The sequence below is a fragment of the Balaenoptera physalus genome (genome assembly GCF_965194825.1).
Source record: "Balaenoptera physalus genome assembly, contig: HAP1_SCAFFOLD_1059, whole genome shotgun sequence".
Taxonomy (NCBI): domain Eukaryota; kingdom Metazoa; phylum Chordata; class Mammalia; order Artiodactyla; family Balaenopteridae; genus Balaenoptera; species Balaenoptera physalus.
The window spans coordinates 85,583-109,032 of NW_028125733.1; the positions used below are offsets into that span (position 1 = coordinate 85,583).

Genomic DNA, 23,450 nt, shown 5'->3' on the forward strand with positions numbered 1-23,450 from the left:
TATGAGATGGAGGAAAGGAAGGTCTTAGGGAATTAAAGGGTTTACTGCACACATGAGCAGAGTCTCAAAATTAATCATTTGAACGTACAGAGGGGGATCGATCTCCCAAATGACACCGGTTAGGAAGCAACGGTACGCCCTGTAGAATTCCTAGAGACAGCACAAATCAACTGTTTCGATGGAAAATTCGGCGGGACCCTTGATTTCCATGGGAATATAGAGAAAAGAGACACTGATCTGGCTTGCAGGTATTTAGGAAGTTGTTAGCCTGACATCACATACTAGTCTCATGTAAGTAGGCCGTCTGAAGTATGAAGCTTAGGGGAAAAACCTTGAAGAAAACTTAAAAGCTTAAGCCACACCTCTATACTACACCACCTTTCACAGTTTCTTCTCAGATAAGCAGCATCCCCATCAGTGAAGAAACTCACATCCCATAATAGGAACAACAGGCCTAAAAATTAAATGTGTGTCTTTGGAGGTCCCATCTATGCGATATCTTCCTGGTACCAGAAAAGTCCCCAGGAAGATCGATCTTTGCACCCCTGAAAGCTTACCACCAAGGAAAATGACTAGGTCCATAGATTTCCTCCCTCAAACCAGCCTACCTCACACATAAATCACTAGCAACTCAGCCCTTAACTCACATTATCACAGTCACAAGAGTGGTTAGGGAGAAAAGCACTAACCAGGGGAACTAACACAGAGGCAATCCAGGCCAAGCTGGGCTGGTGGCAGATATCTGCTCCTTACGCTCGGGTGCATAATGCGACTCACCACAATGCCTTTTTCACAGACCCTTTTTAAAGTTTCTCCACAAAATCCAACAGCTCAAGTTAGCTCATGACGCTTCAAGGTAAACAATCGTCAAGAGAAAAACATGCAATATGTCTTACAATGTTGGATTCCTTACAAATAGGACAAGGAAATAACCATGTAGACAAAACCAGAGCATTTGAAAACATCTGCGTTCTACAAACATACCAGTGAATGCTATAAATAAGGTAATATGACATAAAACAAAATGAAAACTAGATGTGAGACTGTTCTCTTCAGTGTACAGACTTCATGGCAGTTGCTGCACGATCTAGCTACTTATATCTACAACTCTCTGTTCTGTTAATACAAAATGAGGCCCAAGTGTGTCAACTTGTTTCCCACAGAAACCAAAAAACCTACATGCATCTCTTTTCTCCGGTGCCCTTTCACCTTACCTGCTCCCAGTTCTCCACCAATGTCCTCCTCTTTCTCTAATTATTCTCCTCTTCATTGTGCTTGGCCTTGCACCCAAGCATGCAAGACAGAGAGTCCTAGAGGTCCGAGATTCTAGAGGGGCTGTTTGCAAGGGGGAGGAGATTACGGTAACTGCCACACTGTATATACTTCTGTGCAAAGAAAGAGGGACAGTGTTCAGAATGTCTCTCACATATAAAAAGAGCTGGATGGCAGGATACCTGTGTGGCCCAAGGAACTAGAGCTAGCAAATCATGGGCAAAACAATTGCAACCAAAGGCTGGAAGAGGAAAGGTCTGCAACCAGCTCTGTCTCCTGGCTCTCTGGTATTTGCTGCCAATGGGCAGAGTCTATTTCGTGAAGCATCAAGCACTGAAAAGAAGACTCCTGCTGCTGGAAGTTGACAGGAAGGAACATCCAATGCAAGATCAAGGCTTGTCCTAGAAGCAATGCCCATAATGGAAGAAAAAAAAAAAAAAAAAAGAAAGCGGAAGAGAAATGTTAAGTCGCAAGTCCAACCTGGCCCCCAGCCTAGCCCAGCCCAAGGAAGGTAGGAGTCAAGGAGAAGAAACTAAAAGAGAAGAGCCTTGGACCACAACATTCTCCACAGGGTACACTCAACAAACTTCACCCTGCTCTTTAACCAAGTTACAACTGTAATAGTTCAAACTACATGGCTCTTTCCTTCCTAAGGATACTAGTTAAATAAGATCTATATAGCTCTAAGTATATGATACATAAAATAGAATACTCTGTAGAATATAAGTAACTGTTAGTTAATTATATTAATGAACGTCTGTAAGAAATGTTGCAATGATTTCCCTAATGGAAGAGCCTGGGGGAGGTAAATCTGTCTTCTAGGATTTCCTCCCCAGAGCTCAGAAATTGAGGGGTTGTTTTAGCTCTCCTACGCTCTCTTCACCCAAGCCCGCCCTCCTGTTGGGGATCGGACCTCCCTATTGGCTAGCTCATACCTTTCAACTGCCTGCTTTGTGACATCACTCTCCTACCAAACCTACTACCACTTGGTAGAGGTCTTGGGGTTTCCGTGGAGCCGTTTGGACCAGTAACCAGTGACCTTTGTACTGGACACGTGCGCCGTTCAGCTGCAGCCACTCAGACATCCTCTAGTGTTGTCTCCTCATCCCTTGTACCTGCAGTTGATGTCTCCTCTTCTCTGACCATGTCAGGTAAGAAAAGAAACTTTGGAAAGTTTTGCGTTCGATTTCTTTTGCCCCTAAATTGAGGAGGAGATTCAAAATAGCGTGGAATAATGAGGGAAAGTATTGAACTACAAGTCTGGAGACCTAATTTCAGTTTTGACTTTGACGTTTACTGTCTGTGTGACTTTGGACAAATCACTGACTGCCTCACAAAGCCTGCTGCTTTCCTTATCTGTTACGTTAGGATACCACATTGGGTTGATCACTCTGATCCCCTTCTTTTCCAATATTGAGCCTTAAAGGGTACCCATGTAGAAAATGAAATCAGAGACTTCTCAAAAGAGTGTTTCAACAGAAACATAGAAAAGCCAGGTGACACAGAAAACTAGCGATATATACCAAGATGTTTCATCTCCAATGGTCTCCCTCCACTAGTATTTCGACTAGTTGAAAAGAGAGAATAGGGAGAGAGGATGGAGAGTACTGGGCTATATAGGGAGGCACAGAGTCAAACGTAAGCAAGTTTAGGATTGTTTTCATTAGCACAGGCCAACAGGAACCAAGAGATGGGAAAAAAATATAAGAATGAAGAGGGAAAGCATAGAGGAGCTCTCAAGAAAGAGGCAGTTTGCCATGGAATGTTGATGGGAGCCAAAGATTTTAAATTAAAGCAGAAACAGCACAGAGGGAAATCTGCTCAGAGCAGGGCAAAACAAAGCTGATGGTAGCAAATCCTTACATTAACAGACTAAGAAGGAAAGTAAGGCCAGAACAGGGGATCACCAGGAAGGGCAGCCTATCAGAAAAGTCATACTCCGTTTTCTTTCTTTTATTGCCTCTCTGAATACAGCTGGCACTTGACAGTTTGGAATAGAAACATTTTAGAAGTATGTTTTAGAAATGATGCTTCCTAGAAACCAGAAACCAAAGTGGTTATCTAGGGGGCTGCTTTTCAGTGTTCTATTCTTTCTAATTTTTAAACTAGGTAGACATTTGACCAATTAAACATTTTAAATGATATCTTCTACATTGAATCAGAAGGACTATTTCCTTTGTGTGATATGTACCTTCTAAGGCAAGGTTGCTTTTCAATTTTTACAGTTATTTCCTTCCTAACACAGAGAGCACATTGATCAACAGCCATCGTTCGCTTGTAGATCTTAGCTACCGGAGAAGAAAAAGAAAAAGTCAAGCCCCACATCTCTAATTCCCCATTTAGGGAATTCCCTGGCGGTCCAGCGCTTAGGACTCGGTGCTTTGACGGCCAGGGCCACGCGGCGCGGCAAAAGAAAAAAAGAAAACACAAACATCCACGTTTATCTAAAACAATGTTGTGGAGTCCTTTGGATTTTCTTACATTTGAAAATCTTTTTTAATTGGATTCTAGGGATGATGGTTTTTTGAGGTCTTGGGATGTCATCTTCTTGGATGTGGAAGATGATTCTAAGTTCTAGGATAAATACAAAAACCTTCTTGATACTTTTTAAGCTTCCTTTCTGCTTATTATATGAGTTATATTCATGGACAGATATATTTCTCCTAGGCTTAATACCTGTTACTTGCTGGGTAAAAATATGAATGAGCACAATAATGAAACTCTTTTACACTTACTATTTTGCTGTCTGCTTTGTACCGGTTTTCATTGAAATACTTGTCTATATATGTTGTGGCTACCTATACATTCACATTTGTTGCATTCTGTTGCTTGTTGTGCATTTTTTACTGATTTATCGTCTCTGTCTGTATGCATTGGCTAGGAATTCATTCACCTCTATCACCTCCATCGTGTTTTTTGGTTAATAGTATTCACTAAAATAGAGTGGGCAAAATTCACTTTCATAATATTGCATGTATGGTACAGAATGTCATTTGTTAGTAAATTCATTAGGCTTTGATACTTGCCCACATACCCCAGTTTTCATTAATATCTATGGATTTCTTTTTCGTTACGTAACATGTTTTTCATGATTTTTCTTTGTCTTTCTAGAACTTATTGTATCTTCCTCCATATAAATCATACGCAATAGATCAGCTTATTCATCTATTAATTATTACTGCTATTATTATTGGTGGTGGTGTTATAACCACTTTATAGATGAGTAATCTGAAGTAATCAGATAACTTTTCTCTTTCCAAAAGCACTTAAGAAATCCACTTTCGGGTAATCATTTTGAGGTAGGATGAGAAACCAGGCTTGAAGAGGGCAAACATGACTCTTTCAGTTCACCAGTTGGACTGAGCTATACGTCAACTCTAGGTAATAGCGTGGGAACTGCACAAGCAAAGGGAGACACTGAAGATGACAATGGTAATGGCCGTACTGTTTTCTAATGGACAAAAAAAATGCTTATATTATAAGTTCTATTTCTCCTGCTTTCTGGCAGTATCATGCTCAGAGTGGAGTCCTGGCAAGGAAGTCAGGATACTTAGGTTCTGAAACCTGGTAATGACACTAACATAATGAGAGAACCTGAACAAGTCAACCCGACCTCTCTGAGCCTCAGTTTCCTTACTCGTGAAATGAGACTGAAAAAAGAGAAAGTTCTCTAAGGGCCTCCTAGTTCTAAAATGCTTCCAGTCTAGGAAATAGCATAGAAGTCAATACGAGTGCAGGCTGAAGGGAAAGACAGGGCAGGGAGAAGGTTGCTTCCAGCCTAGAGAACAATGTCTGAACCATACCACTTGGCTCTTCTGCCCATCTGTGCCCAAGATGGGAGCACAGGCAGTTAATACAGAAGAGTGGAAAACTGCTCAGTCCTTACAGCCATCATTAACTGTCTGATTTTGGGTTTCTCAGGAAGGGTCGATAGTAGAGGTGTCCTGAGAGCAAGAACCTTAAGATAATGCTGTTCCTCAAACGTAGTGAGAATTTCTCAACCTCCCTGAGTTTTTCATGACCCTCTTGTTCTTACAGAAAATTTCCAAAATCCATCTCTACTTGGAACTCTAAATTCTCTGCAGCATTCTCTTCCTGTGGTGAGCAATGCAACTTCCCTAACACGAAGTGTCTGCAACTTCTCCAGAGTCTCTGCCCCTGCTGTCAGTTCGGCATCGGCTACCGGTACCTCTTTCCAGACACTCATGGGTAGTGCCTACCTTTACCAACATTCCAGCACGACTATGTTATCTGGAGTTACTGACCACAGCCAGATCTCCACTTCAGCTCCTTCCTATCCAGGTGTTCTTGAGTGGGACATCACAGGAAGCACTGAAAAGAATTCCTCTTCACTCGGAGACTTTACTCTGGCACTCACTGACCGGCACCCAGCTGCTTCCTCCATGTTTATGGCAGCCCAGTATGATAAAACTTCAGACGCCAATAACATGGTCCCTCTATATCCATCACTTTCTGCCAGGCTTGCTCAGGGAGCACCATCTCAGATTCCAAATCAGGGGCATAGCCGCCTGTCACTTCCCTACCAGGAAGGAAGCCAGGTATATTACTATAACCAAGGCACACTGGGGTCTTCACTGTATGGAGAACTTGGCTCCTGCCCGCAATCCTATGGCTCCGCGTCATACACAGGAAGTAGGGCCTCTGCGCAACCAGAAATGGGAATGGGACTGAAGGAGATTCAGCCCACAAATATCCGACCACCAGCTTCCACCTCTGCAATCTGCCACCCTGTGTCTGCTCAACGCATCACAGAAACAAGTTTTCAAGGTGAGTATACAAACGGCAGAGAAAGTTGAAGAATGAGGTCGGCATTCACAAATGGGGTCAAATCGACAGCTGGCAAGGGGTGTAGAGACAGGTAGAATTTAGATCCTGAGCCTTTAGTAACCACTACCTTCGCTCAGTGCCCTCTGTTTTTAGACTCTATGTAAGAACACCTAGGGCTTCCCTGGTGGCGCCGTGGTTAAGAATCCGCCTGCCAATGCAATGCGGGGGACACGGGTTCGAGCCCTGGTCTGGGAAGATCCCACATGCCGTGGAGCAACTAAGCCCATGTGCCACAACGACTGAGCCTGCATTCTAGAGCCCGTGAGCCGCAACTACCGAAGCCCACGCGCCTAGAGCGCATGCTCCGCAACAAGAGAAGCCCGCACACCGCAACCAAGAGTAGACCCCGCTAGCCGCAACTAGAGAAAGCCCGTGCACAGCAATGAAGACCCTGTGCAGCCAAAAAAATAAATACGTAGAATAAATAAGTTCAAACAATCAATCAATAAATAAACGTAAATTAAAAAAAACAAAAAAACAAAAAGAACACCTAATGCAGGTGGGAAGGTGGCAGGGACACTGTAAAGGTCATCTATGCTACATGTACAAGAACCCCGAGAGCACACCAATAGGTACCACATTTTTCACTGCTGTAGCCGAGCATTCCCCCTGTACTACCACACTGTAGCACTCCCTTCCCTCGTCTACTGCTACAGTCTCTTTGGAAGGTGTCTCAGAACTCTTGTTATGAGAGTGCCAGTTGAAGTGTCCTCACTTCCGTCATTTATACCAGGATTTAAGACCTTGTGGTCCGAGATCCTGTCCAGAGAGCAAGCAGGCTAAGACTCTGTCTTTGTTTCTGTATTTCATCAGAAAGGGCTCTACCCCCTCTCCTAGTTCATGGTGTGAAGTGTTCTTAGCCTCTCGGGAAAGTGGGGAGAATTGAAAGGACTCTATATGAGAATGCTAGGCTTTGTAAAACATTTCAGTTGTTTAAAAAGAAGACTCATTTTGTATTGGACTTACAACAGTCCTATGAGATACAAAGAGAGCCAAGGATCAGTGACATGAAATGATCACCAGTTAAGCATTACAACAGTCACCGCTTACCTCGTAGCATAGGGCACTGTCCATGATCCTTAAGAAGAGTTAGTAGAAATGCCTTGCCCATCTTGCCCCTGAACCCCTTGAAAGGTACATGACTGCTGTGTTGGTGTTTAGGGGGAGCATCTCATTTACCAGGGACTGACTTCTCCCTTGATCCCTTTGTAGTGATGGAGACTTCCCTGGTGATGAAAAATTCCCTGGGATTGCAACCTCCAAGCCAGACGTTTTGTGTGACACAAACTCAAGAACTCCCCAAGTCCTGCAGTAGCAGAAACAGTCACATACTTGAGAGTAACCCACCATCTGAACTTGGGGACATTTCAGTGACAGCTCCAGTCCAGAGTGCCAGGCGTCTCCTGGCCCTGCCTCCAGCTCCAAGCCAGGGACAAACAGAGAGTAAGAACGTGGAGGATATCAAAACCAAGCTGTCAAAGCCTCTGGAGGCCTACCAGATCCCAATAGAAAACCAAGATCCTCCACTACTCCCTTTGGGAATCCCTGATATTCCCCAGCCGCTGGCCTGCACCGATCCCCTCAGCCAAGAGGAGCAGCCTGGTTCTGAAAATGCTGATCTGGGAGAGAACAGCCTGAGTCGTCAGGACCTAGGGACACTTGAAAATGGGACTGAACCTAGCAGTGGTCTTGCAGACATTACTACACTGGCGGAGGATATTCACCTTCCCCAGCTCTTTAATTCTTGGAAAGATCTTGATCGATCCCAAGGTCCCAACGTGATCAAAGCTGAAGACACCAGAGCCATTAAGGTGAATCAGGTGCAGGAAAAGCCAAGTGTCGTAAAGGTTCCCTCTGATCAACCCAGGAAGAACAAACAGAAAGCCTCTGAGCCTATCGGTGGTGCTCCCAAGGCCAAAATCCAGCCAAAGGATCCAGAGTGCCTGTTAGGGGGAGAAGCGGTTATATGCACTGCTGCAGTCAGTGACAGGGCTCCTGCGAACACGGCCAAGCACTCTCAAGGCAAACCTCAGAAAGCTGCATCCGGAAAGATCAGCAAAACTGAGAGCCATGGGCAGGAAAAGACCAAAAGGACCAGAGGAAGAAACAAGGCTGAAGAGAACAAGCAGTCAGGGAACAAAGTCAAGGCAGAAGACAAGCCAGCAATCCCCAACACGAAGCGAAAGGAACACCAAACTGAGCTTCGCCAAGAGAGCTTTCAAAAGCCTCGAACCTCCCTTGGCGTGCGCATGCTGGAGTCTGTGAAGGTTCTTCATGCGCTGGGGAAGAAGAATGAGACGAAAACTGGGCTCTCTTCCTGTCGGCTCTTGGGAAATTCAAGCAACCCCAAAGACCCCCAGCCACCCCCAGCGATCCAGCCACGGCGGCATACCCCACGTGAGGGTAAGAGGCCTGAGAAAACGCAAGTCCAAGCCCAGAAACCAGACAGCAGTGCTGAAACAGAGTGTCCATCTCCATCCCAGTGTGAGCGGCCTCCTCCTGGGAAGGTCAAGTTGATACCTCTGCCTTTTTCTGCCTGGGACAAGCCTCAAGCTCGACCCGCTCCTCGGAGGCCACAGTCTCTGGCCTCACATCGGCCTGCTGTGGCTTACCGTGCCCAGCCTGGTTCTACTGACTCAGCTCAACCTGCTGCAGTCAATTCATCCCAGCCAGCTCCTGCCTCTTTGCCAGGTCCCGCCAAACCAGCTCAGCCAACTGTGGCCAACCCAACCCAACCGGCTTGGACCAACCATACCCAGCCTCGTGTCCCTCAGCCTGCTGCTCCTAGGCCTGCACCCTACAAAACTTCATCTGGCGCTTCTCTCCAGCGCGAGCCTGTTCCCCCTGCTGTGACTAAGCGCCAGTCCCCACCCAAGCTCCAAACCCAACTTCTACTCCAAGACTTCAGCAAGCAACGAGTTCCATGGAGGGAACCCAACGTGCCTGAGCCAGTCATGTCAAAGCCCATCGAACAAGAGCAGAGGCCAGAGCGAGAGGCCATGAAGAGGCGGGCTCAACAACAACGGGAGAATGCTGCCAGATACACCTCTTCGGGGAAGCTGCAATTTTTCACCCAGAGGGACAAAGAAATGGAAATTGCTGACTACTACGGATACGTCAGGTGACAGCTGCTAGGATTCTTGCTGCCACCTTGGCTACCAGCGGTTCTTCCATACATAGGTAAGATAGGTATAGAACCGAATAAGTAAATGGAATAGAATTAATAGATGAGTAATAAACCTTTCGAATTTTGAGATGCTGCTAACTGGGGCGTGAGAAAGGAAGGCCTGAAAGTTGGATGGGAGAATGAAGGAAAGGGGTAAAAACTGAGGAAAGAGGAAGGAACTTGGCCCAGGGCTAGGAAGGCCAAAAGAGACGTATGGATTTAGGAAAGGAAGCAGGAGTGAGGATGAAATGGCAGAAGTAAAAAGCAGGGTCAGGGGTCTGGGTTGAAAGAACACAATTGGAGTAGAGTTGAAGGTGACAGGAGATGAGTCTAGGTTTACTAGGAGAAATAGAAACAAAGTCTCTCGGGGAGGTTGGCCTTAAGTCTCACAACCACCAGATAGGTATTTCAGAAAACAAGAGGTTCACGACACATCTCTGAAAGGTTTGAGTTGCCTTATTCAGGTGTGATTATAGTGGGGGAATAGGCAAATCTACCAGAGAAGTAGCTAGGGCTCAGAGTCCTCCTAGGGGCAGCTGACGACAGGGCCAGAGCCAAGGGAACTGCTGCATCAGGAGGCCCACGAACAAATCAGGGGCATAGCCGCCTGTCACTTCCCTACCAGGAAGGAAGCCAGGTATATTACTATAACCAAGGCACACTGGGGTCTTCACTGTATGGAGAACTTGGCTCCTGCTCGCAATCCTATGGCTCCGCGTCATACACAGGAAGTAGGGCCTCTGCGCAACCAGAAATGGGAATGGGACTGAAGGAGATTCAGCCCACAAATATCCGACCACCAGCTTCCACCTCTGCAATCTGCCACCCTGTGTCTGCTCAACGCATCACAGAAACAAGTTTTCAAGGTGAGTATACAAACGGCAGAGAAAGTTGAAGAATGAGGTCGGCATTCACAAATGGGGTCAAATCGACAGCTGGGAAGGGGTGTAGAGACAGGTAGAATTTAGATCCTGAGCCTTTAGTAACCACTACCTTCGCTCAGTGCCCTCTGTTTTTAGACTCTATGTAAGAACACCTAGGGCTTCCCTGGTGGCGCCGTGGTTAAGAATCCGCCTGCCAATGCAATGCGGGGGACACGGGTTCGAGCCCTGGTCTGGGAAGATCCCACATGCCGTGGAGCAACTAAGCCCATGTGCCACAACGACTGAGCCTGCATTCTAGAGCCCGTGAGCCGCAACTACCGAAGCCCACGCGCCTAGAGCGCATGCTCCGCAACAAGAGAAGCCCGCACACCGCAACCAAGAGTAGACCCCGCTAGCCGCAACTAGAGAAAGCCCGTGCACAGCAATGAAGACCCTGTGCAGCCAAAAAAATAAATACGTAGAATAAATAAGTTCAAACAATCAATCAATAAATAAACGTAAATTAAAAAAAACAAAAAAACAAAAAGAACACCTAATGCAGGTGGGAAGGTGGCAGGGACACTGTAAAGGTCATCTATGCTACATGTACAAGAACCCCGAGAGCACACCAATAGGTACCACATTTTTCACTGCTGTAGCCGAGCATTCCCCCTGTACTACCACACTGTAGCACTCCCTTCCCTCGTCTACTGCTACAGTCTCTTTGGAAGGTGTCTCAGAACTCTTGTTATGAGAGTGCCAGTTGAAGTGTCCTCACTTCCGTCATTTACACCAGGATTTAAGACCTTGTGGTCCGAGATCCTGTCCAGAGAGCAAGCAGGCTAAGACTCTGTCTTTGTTTCTGTATTTCATCAGAAAGGGCTCTACCCCCTCTCCTAGTTCATGGTGTGAAGTGTTCTTAGCCTCTCGGGAAAGTGGGGAGAATTGAAAGGACTCTATATGAGAATGCTAGGCTTTGTAAAACATTTCAGTTGTTTAAAAAGAAGACTCATTTTGTATTGGACTTACAACAGTCTTATGAGATACAAAGAGAGCCAAGGATCAGTGACATGAAATGATCACCAGTTAAGCATTACAACAGTCACCGCTTACCTCGTAGCATAGGGCACTGTCCATGATCCTTAAGAAGAGTTAGTAGAAATGCCTTGCCCATCTTGCCCCTGAACCCCTTGAAAGGTACATGACTGCTGTGTTGGTGTTTAGGGGGAGCATCTCATTTACCAGGGACTGACTTCTCCCTTGATCCCTTTGTAGTGATGGAGACTTCCCTGGTGATGAAAAATTCCCTGGGATTGCAACCTCCAAGCCAGACGTTTTGTGTGACACAAACTCAAGAACTCCCCAAGTCCTGCAGTAGCAGAAACAGTCACATACTTGAGAGTAACCCACCATCTGAACTTGGGGACATTTCAGTGACAGCTCCAGTCCAGAGTGCCAGGCGTCTCCTGGCCCTGCCTCCAGCTCCAAGCCAGGGACAAACAGAGAGTAAGAACGTGGAGGATATCAAAACCAAGCTGTCAAAGCCTCTGGAGGCCTACCAGATCCCAATAGAAAACCAAGATCCTCCACTACTCCCTTTGGGAATCCCTGATATTCCCCAGCCGCTGGCCTGCACCGATCCCCTCAGCCAAGAGGAGCAGCCTGGTTCTGAAAATGCTGATCTGGGAGAGAACAGCCTGAGTCGTCAGGACCTAGGGACACTTGAAAATGGGACTGAACCTAGCAGTGGTCTTGCAGACATTACTACACTGGCGGAGGATATTCACCTTCCCCAGCTCTTTAATTCTTGGAAAGATCTTGATCGATCCCAAGGTCCCAACGTGATCAAAGCTGAAGACACCAGAGCCATTAAGGTGAATCAGGTGCAGGAAAAGCCAAGTGTCGTAAAGGTTCCCTCTGATCAACCCAGGAAGAACAAACAGAAAGCCTCTGAGCCTATCGGTGGTGCTCCCAAGGCCAAAATCCAGCCAAAGGATCCAGAGTGCCTGTTAGGGGGAGAAGCGGTTATATGCACTGCTGCAGTCAGTGACAGGGCTCCTGCGAACACGGCCAAGCACTCTCAAGGCAAACCTCAGAAAGCTGCATCCGGAAAGATCAGCAAAACTGAGAGCCATGGGCAGGAAAAGACCAAAAGGACCAGAGGAAGAAACAAGGCTGAAGAGAACAAGCAGTCAGGGAACAAAGTCAAGGCAGAAGACAAGCCAGCAATCCCCAACACGAAGCGAAAGGAACACCAAACTGAGCTTCGCCAAGAGAGCTTTCAAAAGCCTCGAACCTCCCTTGGCGTGCGCATGCTGGAGTCTGTGAAGGTTCTTCATGCGCTGGGGAAGAAGAATGAGACGAAAACTGGGCTCTCTTCCTGTCGGCTCTTGGGAAATTCAAGCAACCCCAAAGACCCCCAGCCACCCCCAGCGATCCAGCCACGGCGGCATACCCCACGTGAGGGTAAGAGGCCTGAGAAAACGCAAGTCCAAGCCCAGAAACCAGACAGCAGTGCTGAAACAGAGTGTCCATCTCCATCCCAGTGTGAGCGGCCTCCTCCTGGGAAGGTCAAGTTGATACCTCTGCCTTTTTCTGCCTGGGACAAGCCTCAAGCTCGACCCGCTCCTCGGAGGCCACAGTCTCTGGCCTCACATCGGCCTGCTGTGGCTTACCGTGCCCAGCCTGGTTCTACTGACTCAGCTCAACCTGCTGCAGTCAATTCATCCCAGCCAGCTCCTGCCTCTTTGCCAGGTCCCGCCAAACCAGCTCAGCCAACTGTGGCCAACCCAACCCAACCGGCTTGGACCAACCATACCCAGCCTCGTGTCCCTCAGCCTGCTGCTCCTAGGCCTGCACCCTACAAAACTTCATCTGGCGCTTCTCTCCAGCGCGAGCCTGTTCCCCCTGCTGTGACTAAGCGCCAGTCCCCACCCAAGCTCCAAACCCAACTTCTACTCCAAGACTTCAGCAAGCAACGAGTTCCATGGAGGGAACCCAACGTGCCTGAGCCAGTCATGTCAAAGCCCATCGAACAAGAGCAGAGGCCAGAGCGAGAGGCCATGAAGAGGCGGGCTCAACAACAACGGGAGAATGCTGCCAGATACACCTCTTCGGGGAAGCTGCAATTTTTCACCCAGAGGGACAAAGAAATGGAAATTGCTGACTACTACGGATACGTCAGGTGACAGCTGCTAGGATTCTTGCTGCCACCTTGGCTACCAGCGGTTCTTCCATACATAGGTAAGATAGGTATAGAACCGAATAAGTAAATGGAATAGAATTAATAGATGAGTAATAAACCTTTCGAATTTTGAGATGCTGCTAACTGGGGCGTGAGAAAGGAAGGCCTGAAAGTTGGATGGGAGAATGAAGGAAAGGGGTAAAAACTGAGGAAAGAGGAAGGAACTTGGCCCAGGGCTAGGAAGGCCAAAAGAGACGTATGGATTTAGGAAAGGAAGCAGGAGTGAGGATGAAATGGCAGAAGTAAAAAGCAGGGTCAGGGGTCTGGGTTGAAAGAACACAATTGGAGTAGAGTTGAAGGTGACAGGAGATGAGTCTAGGTTTACTAGGAGAAATAGAAACAAAGTCTCTCGGGGAGGTTGGCCTTAAGTCTCACAACCACCAGATAGGTATTTCAGAAAACAAGAGGTTCACGACACATCTCTGAAAGGTTTGAGTTGCCTTATTCAGGTGTGATTATAGTGGGGGAATAGGCAAATCTACCAGAGAAGTAGCTAGGGCTCAGAGTCCTCCTAGGGGCAGCTGACGACAGGGCCAGAGCCAAGGGAACTGCTGCATCAGGAGGCCCACGAACAAATCAGGGGCATAGCCGCCTGTCACTTCCCTACCAGGAAGGAAGCCAGGTATATTACTATAACCAAGGCACACTGGGGTCTTCACTGTATGGAGAACTTGGCTCCTGCCCGCAATCCTATGGCTCCGCGTCATACACAGGAAGTAGGGCCTCTGCGCAACCAGAAATGGGAATGGGACTGAAGGAGATTCAGCCCGCAAATATCCGACCACCAGCTTCCACCTCTGCAATCTGCCACCCTGTGTCTGCTCAACGCATCACAGAAACAAGTTTTCAAGGTGAGTATACAAACGGCAGAGCAAGTTGAAGAATGAGGTCGGCATTCACAAACGGGGTCAAATCGACAGCTGGGAAGGGGTGTAGAGACAGGTAGAATTTAGATCCTGAGCCTTTAATAATCACTACCTTCTCTCAGTGCTCTCTGTTTTTAGACTCTATGTAAGAACAGCTAGGGCTTCCCTGGTGGCGCCTGCCAATGCAGGGGACACGGCTTCGAGCCCCGGTCTGCGAAGATCCCACATGCCGTGCTGCAACTAAGCGCATGTGCCACAACGACTGAGCCTGCATTCCAGAGCCCGTGAGCCGCAACTACCGAAGCCCACGCGCCTACAGCCCATGCTCCGCAACAAGAGAGGCCACCGCGATGAGAAGCCCGCACACCGCAACCAAGAGTAGACCCCGCTAGCCGCAACTAGAGAAAGCCCGTGCACAGCAATGAGGACCCAGTGCAGCCAAAAAAATAAATACGTAGAATAAATAAGTTCAATCAATCAATCAATCAATAAACGTAAATTAAAAACAAACAAACAAACAAAAAAACAGAACACCTAATGCAGGTGGGAAGGTGGGAGGGACACTGTAAAGGTCATCTATGCTACATGTACAAGAACCCCGAGAGCACACCAATAGGTACCACATTTTTCACTGCTGTAGCCGAGCATTCCCCCTGTACTACCACACTGTAGCACTCCCTTCCCTCGTCTACTGCTACAGTCTCTTTGGAAGGTGTTTCAGAACTCTTGTTATGAGAGTGCCAGTTGAACTGTCCTCACTTCCGTCATTTATACCAGGATTTAAGACCTTGTGGTCCGAGATCCTGTCCAGAGAGCAAGCAGGCTAAGACTCTGTCTTTGTTTCTATATTTCATCAGAAAGGGCTCTACCCCCTCTCCTAGTTCATGGTGTGAAGTGTTCTTAGCCTCTCGGGAAAGTGGGGAGAATTCAAAGGACTCTCTATGAGAATGCTAGGCTTTGTAAAACATTTCAGTTTTTTAAAAAGAAGACTCATTTTGTATTGGACTTACAACAGTCCTATGAGATACAAAGAGAGCCAAGGATCAGTGACATGAAATGATCACCAGTAAGAATTACAACAGTCACCGCTTACCTCGTAGCATAGGGCACACTGTCCATGATCCTTAAGAAGAGTTAGTAGAAATGCCTTGCCCATCTTGCCCCTGAACCCCTTGAAAGGTACACGACTGCTGTGTTGGTGTTTAGGGGGAGCATCTCACTTACCCGGGACTGACTTCAACCTTGATTCCTCTGTAGTGATGGAGACTTCCCCGCTGATGAAAAATTCCCTGGGATTGCAACCTCCAAGCCAGACCGCTTTCCTATGGAATGACAGAGAACTTCAGAGAACTTGTCGAGATGAAACACCAGTCAGTCTGCGGGAGAAAGGGAAGAAGAGAACGATGGAAATCGTTTCTGGGAAACTATTTTTACATTATGTTTTGTTTGTTCCTGGTAAATAAACTGAAATCTTCTTAACATTCAAACAAAATCTAAACCACTAAATTCAACAACACAGGAGTATAACTTTTGAAAAAAATTTCTTTGGCTGCGCAGCATGTGGGATCTTAGCTCCCCAACCAGGGATTGAACCCACGCCTGCTGCATTGGAAGCGCAGAGTCTTCACCACTGGACCACCAGGGAAGTCCCAGGAATAGAACTTTTAAAGGAGAAGGTATAAACCCCTGGGTTATATGAACTGGAGATTTTTAGTAAGAAGTCAATAGATCTTTTGTTAGGCACATTTTATGTTAGGCTGTCTCCCTGCACAGGACGCAGGCGCCTTGAAAATGGAAATCACATCCCTCTATAGTACGTCCCTCTTCTTTCTGCTTTGCAGTTTGCTGCTCCACTTGTTCAACCCCACCTAGTAATAACCTATACTTCCCTTGTTCCTGTTTTCCCATCTGGAAAACAGACAAAAGGCAACCAAACAACGCAAAGGTCTCAACAAATAAGGGATACCCAAAACCAGAGATGGCCAGAACTTCTGTATCCCTCATGAAACCTAGCCCGGTGTTCAATACTTAGGTATCATTAATACATGCGTGTTGACTGAAACAGTTGAAACGCAATTCTTCCACTTCCCAGTTTAGTTTTAGTCCTCATACAAAACCTGATCATCAAATTCCTTAATGCTAGGAATCACAGTGAAAAATAATTTCTCAACTGACTTCTGTCAGATGAGTGAGAACTAAGGTTAATTCAGTGTATCTGAAGCATAGAAAGTGAGGGCAAACGTGGCACAAGATGGGGCTAGAGAAGCAGAGAGGATTCTAGAGCACGCAGAGTCTTAAAGGCCACCAGTGTGTTTTCTATTCTCAAAACAATGTTTGTGAGCGATGTTTATGAGCAATGTTCCAACTTGCTTTGAAGCTTTCTTGTGTGAAGAATGGATTGGAGGGAAACAAGATATATGGACACTAGTTAGGACCTAATCGCAACAGACAGGCAAGTTCAGTATTAGGATGTTGAGGGAGAGCTGACAGATTCCAAAGAAATTCAGGAGATAAACTGAAGCGGGCTTCATGGGGTATGAGATGGAGGAAAGGAAGGTCTTAGGGAATTAAAGGGTTTACTGCACACATGAGCAGAGTCTCAAAATTAATCATTTGAACGTACAGAGGGGGATCGATCTCCCAAATGACACCGGTTAGGAAGCAACGGTACGCCCTGTAGAATTCCTAGAGACAGCACAAATCAACTGTTTCGATGGAAAATTCGGCGGGACCCTTGATTTCCATGGGAATATAGAGAAAAGAGACACTGATCTGGCTTGCAGGTATTTAGGAAGTTGTTAGCCTGACATCACATACTAGTCTCATGTAAGTAGGCCGTCTGAAGTATGAAGCTTAGGGGAAAAACCTTGAAGAAAACTTAAAAGCTTAAGCCACACCTCTATACTACACCACCTTTCACAGTTTCTTCTCAGATAAGCAGCATCCCCATCAGTGAAGAAACTCACATCCCATAATAGGAACAACAGGCCTAAAAATTAAATGTGTGTCTTTGGAGGTCCCATCTATGCGATATCTTCCTGGTACCAGAAAAGTCCCCAGGAAGATCGATCTTTGCACCCCTGAAAGCTTACCACCAAGGAAAATGACTAGGTCCATAGATTTCCTCCCTCAAACCAGCCTACCTCACACATAAATCACTAGCAACTCAGCCCTTAACTCACATTATCACAGTCACAAGAGTGGTTAGGGAGAAAAGCACTAACCAGGGGAACTAACACAGAGGCAATCCAGGCCAAGCTGGGCTGGTGGCAGATATCTGCTCCTTACGCTCGGGTGCATAATGCGACTCACCACAATGCCTTTTTCACAGACCCTTTTTAAAGTTTCTCCACAAAATCCAACAGCTCAAGTTAGCTCATGACGCTTCAAGGTAAACAATCGTCAAGAGAAAAACATGCAATATGTCTTACAATGTTGGATTCCTTACAAATAGGACAAGGAAATAACCATGTAGACAAAACCAGAGCATTTGAAAACATCTGCGTTCTACAAACATACCAGTGAATGCTATAAATAAGGTAATATGACATAAAACAAAATGAAAACTAGATGTGAGACTGTTCTCTTCAGTGTACAGACTTCATGGCAGTTGCTGCACGATCTAGCTACTTATATCTACAACTCTCTGTTCTGTTAATACAAAATGAGGCCCAAGTGTGTCAACTTGTTTCCCACAGAAACCAAAAAACCTACATGCATCTCTTTTCTCCGGTGCCCTTTCACCTTACCTGCTCCCAGTTCTCCACCAATGTCCTCCTCTTTCTCTAATTATTCTCCTCTTCATTGTGCTTGGCCTTGCACCCAAGCATGCAAGACAGAGAGTCCTAGAGGTCCGAGATTCTAGAGGGGCTGTTTGCAAGGGGGAGGAGATTACGGTAACTGCCACACTGTATATACTTCTGTGCAAAGAAAGAGGGACAGTGTTCAGAATGTCTCTCACATATAAAAAGAGCTGGATGGCAGGATACCTGTGTGGCCCAAGGAACTAGAGCTAGCAAATCATGGGCAAAACAATTGCAACCAAAGGCTGGAAGAGGAAAGGTCTGCAACCAGCTCTGTCTCCTGGCTCTCTGGTATTTGCTGCCAATGGGCAGAGTCTATTTCGTGAAGCATCAAGCACTGAAAAGAAGACTCCTGCTGCTGGAAGTTGACAGGAAGGAACATCCAATGCAAGATCAAGGCTTGTCCTAGAAGCAATGCCCATAATGGAAGAAAAAAAAAAAAAAAAAAGAAAGCGGAAGAGAAATGTTAAGTCGCAAGTCCAACCTGGCCCCCAGCCTAGCCCAGCCCAAGGAAGGTAGGAGTCAAGGAGAAGAAACTAAAAGAGAAGAGCCTTGGACCACAACATTCTCCACAGGGTACACTCAACAAACTTCACCCTGCTCTTTAACCAAGTTACAACTGTAATAGTTCAAACTACATGGCTCTTTCCTTCCTAAGGATACTAGTTAAATAAGATCTATATAGCTCTAAGTATATGATACATAAAATAGAATACTCTGTAGAATATAAGTAACTGTTAGTTAATTATATTAATGAACGTCTGTAAGAAATGTTGCAATGATTTCCCTAATGGAAGAGCCTGGGGGAGGTAAATCTGTCTTCTAGGATTTCCTCCCCAGAGCTCAGAAATTGAGGGGTTGTTTTAGCTCTCCTACGCTCTCTTCACCCAAGCCCGCCCTCCTGTTGGGGATCGGACCTCCCTATTGGCTAGCTCATACCTTTCAACTGCCTGCTTTGTGACATCACTCTCCTACCAAACCTACTACCACTTGGTAGAGGTCTTGGGGTTTCCGTGGAGCCGTTTGGACCAGTAACCAGTGACCTTTGTACTGGACACGTGCGCCGTTCAGCTGCAGCCACTCAGACATCCTCTAGTGTTGTCTCCTCATCCCTTGTACCTGCAGTTGATGTCTCCTCTTCTCTGACCATGTCAGGTAAGAAAAGAAACTTTGGAAAGTTTTGCGTTCGATTTCTTTTGCCCCTAAATTGAGGAGGAGATTCAAAATAGCGTGGAATAATGAGGGAAAGTATTGAACTACAAGTCTGGAGACCTAATTTCAGTTTTGACTTTGACGTTTACTGTCTGTGTGACTTTGGACAAATCACTGACTGCCTCACAAAGCCTGCTGCTTTCCTTATCTGTTACGTTAGGATACCACATTGGGTTGATCACTCTGATCCCCTTCTTTTCCAATATTGAGCCTTAAAGGGTACCCATGTAGAAAATGAAATCAGAGACTTCTCAAAAGAGTGTTTCAACAGAAACATAGAAAAGCCAGGTGACACAGAAAACTAGCGATATATACCAAGATGTTTCATCTCCAATGGTCTCCCTCCACTAGTATTTCGACTAGTTGAAAAGAGAGAATAGGGAGAGAGGATGGAGAGTACTGGGCTATATAGGGAGGCACAGAGTCAAACGTAAGCAAGTTTAGGATTGTTTTCATTAGCACAGGCCAACAGGAACCAAGAGATGGGAAAAAAATATAAGAATGAAGAGGGAAAGCATAGAGGAGCTCTCAAGAAAGAGGCAGTTTGCCATGGAATGTTGATGGGAGCCAAAGATTTTAAATTAAAGCAGAAACAGCACAGAGGGAAATCTGCTCAGAGCAGGGCAAAACAAAGCTGATGGTAGCAAATCCTTACATTAACAGACTAAGAAGGAAAGTAAGGCCAGAACAGGGGATCACCAGGAAGGGCAGCCTATCAGAAAAGTCATACTCCGTTTTCTTTCTTTTATTGCCTCTCTGAATACAGCTGGCACTTGACAGTTTGGAATAGAAACATTTTAGAAGTATGTTTTAGAAATGATGCTTCCTAGAAACCAGAAACCAAAGTGGTTATCTAGGGGGCTGCTTTTCAGTGTTCTATTCTTTCTAATTTTTAAACTAGGTAGACATTTGACCAATTAAACATTTTAAATGATATCTTCTACATTGAATCAGAAGGACTATTTCCTTTGTGTGATATGTACCTTCTAAGGCAAGGTTGCTTTTCAATTTTTACAGTTATTTCCTTCCTAACACAGAGAGCACATTGATCAACAGCCATCGTTCGCTTGTAGATCTTAGCTACCGGAGAAGAAAAAGAAAAAGTCAAGCCCCACATCTCTAATTCCCCATTTAGGGAATTCCCTGGCGGTCCAGCGCTTAGGACTCGGTGCTTTGACGGCCAGGGCCACGCGGCGCGGCAAAAGAAAAAAAGAAAACACAAACATCCACGTTTATCTAAAACAATGTTGTGGAGTCCTTTGGATTTTCTTACATTTGAAAATCTTTTTTAATTGGATTCTAGGGATGATGGTTTTTTGAGGTCTTGGGATGTCATCTTCTTGGATGTGGAAGATGATTCTAAGTTCTAGGATAAATACAAAAACCTTCTTGATACTTTTTAAGCTTCCTTTCTGCTTATTATATGAGTTATATTCATGGACAGATATATTTCTCCTAGGCTTAATACCTGTTACTTGCTGGGTAAAAATATGAATGAGCACAATAATGAAACTCTTTTACACTTACTATTTTGCTGTCTGCTTTGTACCGGTTTTCATTGAAATACTTGTCTATATATGTTGTGGCTACCTATACATTCACATTTGTTGCATTCTGTTGCTTGTTGTGCATTTTTTACTGATTTATCGTCTCTGTCTGTATGCATTGGCTAGGAATTCATTCACCTCTATCACCTCCATCGTGTTTTTTGGTTAATAGTATTCACTAAAATAGAGTGGGCAAAATTCACTTTCATAATATTGCATGTATGGTACAGAATGTCATTTGTTAGTAAATTCATTAGGCTTTGATACTTGCCCACATACCCCAGTTTTCATTAATATCTATGGATTTCTTTTTCGTTACGTAACATGTTTTTCATGATTTTTCTTTGTCTTTCTAGAACTTATTGTATCTTCCTCCATATAAATCATACGCAATAGATCAGCTTATTCATCTATTAATTATTACTGCTATTATTATTGGTGGTGGTGTTATAACCACTTTATAGATGAGTAATCTGAAGTAATCAGATAACTTTTCTCTTTCCAAAAGCACTTAAGAAATCCACTTTCGGGTAATCATTTTGAGGTAGGATGAGAAACCAGGCTTGAAGAGGGCAAACATGACTCTTTCAGTTCACCAGTTGGACTGAGCTATACGTCAACTCTAGGTAATAGCGTGGGAACTGCACAAGCAAAGGGAGACACTGAAGATGACAATGGTAATGGCCGTACTGTTTTCTAATGGACAAAAAAAATGCTTATATTATAAGTTCTATTTCTCCTGCTTTCTGGCAGTATCATGCTCAGAGTGGAGTCCTGGCAAGGAAGTCAGGATACTTAGGTTCTGAAACCTGGTAATGACACTAACATAATGAGAGAACCTGAACAAGTCAACCCGACCTCTCTGAGCCTCAGTTTCCTTACTCGTGAAATGAGACTGAAAAAAGAGAAAGTTCTCTAAGGGCCTCCTAGTTCTAAAATGCTTCCAGTCTAGGAAATAGCATAGAAGTCAATACGAGTGCAGGCTGAAGGGAAAGACAGGGCAGGGAGAAGGTTGCTTCCAGCCTAGAGAACAATGTCTGAACCATACCACTTGGCTCTTCTGCCCATCTGTGCCCAAGATGGGAGCACAGGCAGTTAATACAGAAGAGTGGAAAACTGCTCAGTCCTTACAGCCATCATTAACTGTCTGATTTTGGGTTTCTCAGGAAGGGTCGATAGTAGAGGTGTCCTGAGAGCAAGAACCTTAAGATAATGCTGTTCCTCAAACGTAGTGAGAATTTCTCAACCTCCCTGAGTTTTTCATGACCCTCTTGTTCTTACAGAAAATTTCCAAAATCCATCTCTACTTGGAACTCTAAATTCTCTGCAGCATTCTCTTCCTGTGGTGAGCAATGCAACTTCCCTAACACGAAGTGTCTGCAACTTCTCCAGAGTCTCTGCCCCTGCCGTCAGTTCGGCATCGGCTACCGGTACCTCTTTCCAGACACTCATGGGTAGTGCCTACCTTTACCAACATTCCAGCACGACTATGTTATCTGGAGTTACTGACCACAGCCAGATCTCCACTTCAGCTCCTTCCTATCCAGGTGTTCTTGAGTGGGACATCACAGGAAGCACTGAAAAGAATTCCTCTTCACTCGGAGACTTTACTCTGGCACTCACTGACCGGCACCCAGCTGCTTCCTCCATGTTTATGGCAGCCCAGTATGATAAAACTTCAGACGCCAATAACATGGTCCCTCTATATCCATCACTTTCTGCCAGGCTTGCTCAGGGAGCACCATCTCAGATTCCAAATCAGGGGCATAGCCGCCTGTCACTTCCCTACCAGGAAGGAAGCCAGGTATATTACTATAACCAAGGCACACTGGGGTCTTCACTGTATGGAGAACTTGGCTCCTGCCCGCAATCCTATGGCTCCGCGTCATACACAGGAAGTAGGGCCTCTGCGCAACCAGAAATGGGAATGGGACTGAAGGAGATTCAGCCCACAAATATCCGACCACCAGCTTCCACCTCTGCAATCTGCCACCCTGTGTCTGCTCAACGCATCACAGAAACAAGTTTTCAAGGTGAGTATACAAACGGCAGAGAAAGTTGAAGAATGAGGTCGGCATTCACAAATGGGGTCAAATCGACAGCTGGGAAGGGGTGTAGAGACAGGTAGAATTTAGATCCTGAGCCTTTAGTAACCACTACCTTCGCTCAGTGCCCTCTGTTTTTAGACTCTATGTAAGAACACCTAGGGCTTCCCTGGTGGCGCCGTGGTTAAGAATCCGCCTGCCAATGCAATGCGGGGGACACGGGTTCGAGCCCTGGTCTGGGAAGATCCCACATGCCGTGGAGCAACTAAGCCCATGTGCCACAACGACTGAGCCTGCATTCTAGAGCCCGTGAGCCGCAACTACCGAAGCCCACGCGCCTAGAGCGCATGCTCCGCAACAAGAGAAGCCCGCACACCGCAACCAAGAGTAGACCCCGCTAGCCGCAACTAGAGAAAGCCCGTGCACAGCAATGAAGACCCTGTGCAGCCAAAAAAATAAATACGTAGAATAAATAAGTTCAAACAATCAATCAATAAATAAACGTAAATTAAAAAAAACAAAAAAACAAAAAGAACACCTAATGCAGGTGGGAAGGTGGCAGGGACACTGTAAAGGTCATCTAT

General features: G+C 45.8%; 2 long non-coding RNA genes across 7 annotated transcripts in view; both read right to left on the reverse strand.

Moving 5' to 3' along the window:
* Positions 1-23,450, reverse strand: part of LOC309653733 — a 258,278-nt gene that overhangs the window by 85,574 nt on the left and 149,254 nt on the right. The window lies entirely within an intron of this gene.
* Positions 22,338-23,450, reverse strand: part of LOC309653735 — a 31,349-nt gene continuing 30,236 nt past the window's right edge. For all 3 annotated transcript variants that reach the window (XR_014259425.1, XR_014259426.1, XR_014259427.1), the window contains one exon: positions 22,338-22,606. This is a non-coding gene — a long non-coding RNA (uncharacterized lncRNA). The remainder of the gene's footprint in view (positions 22,607-23,450) is intronic.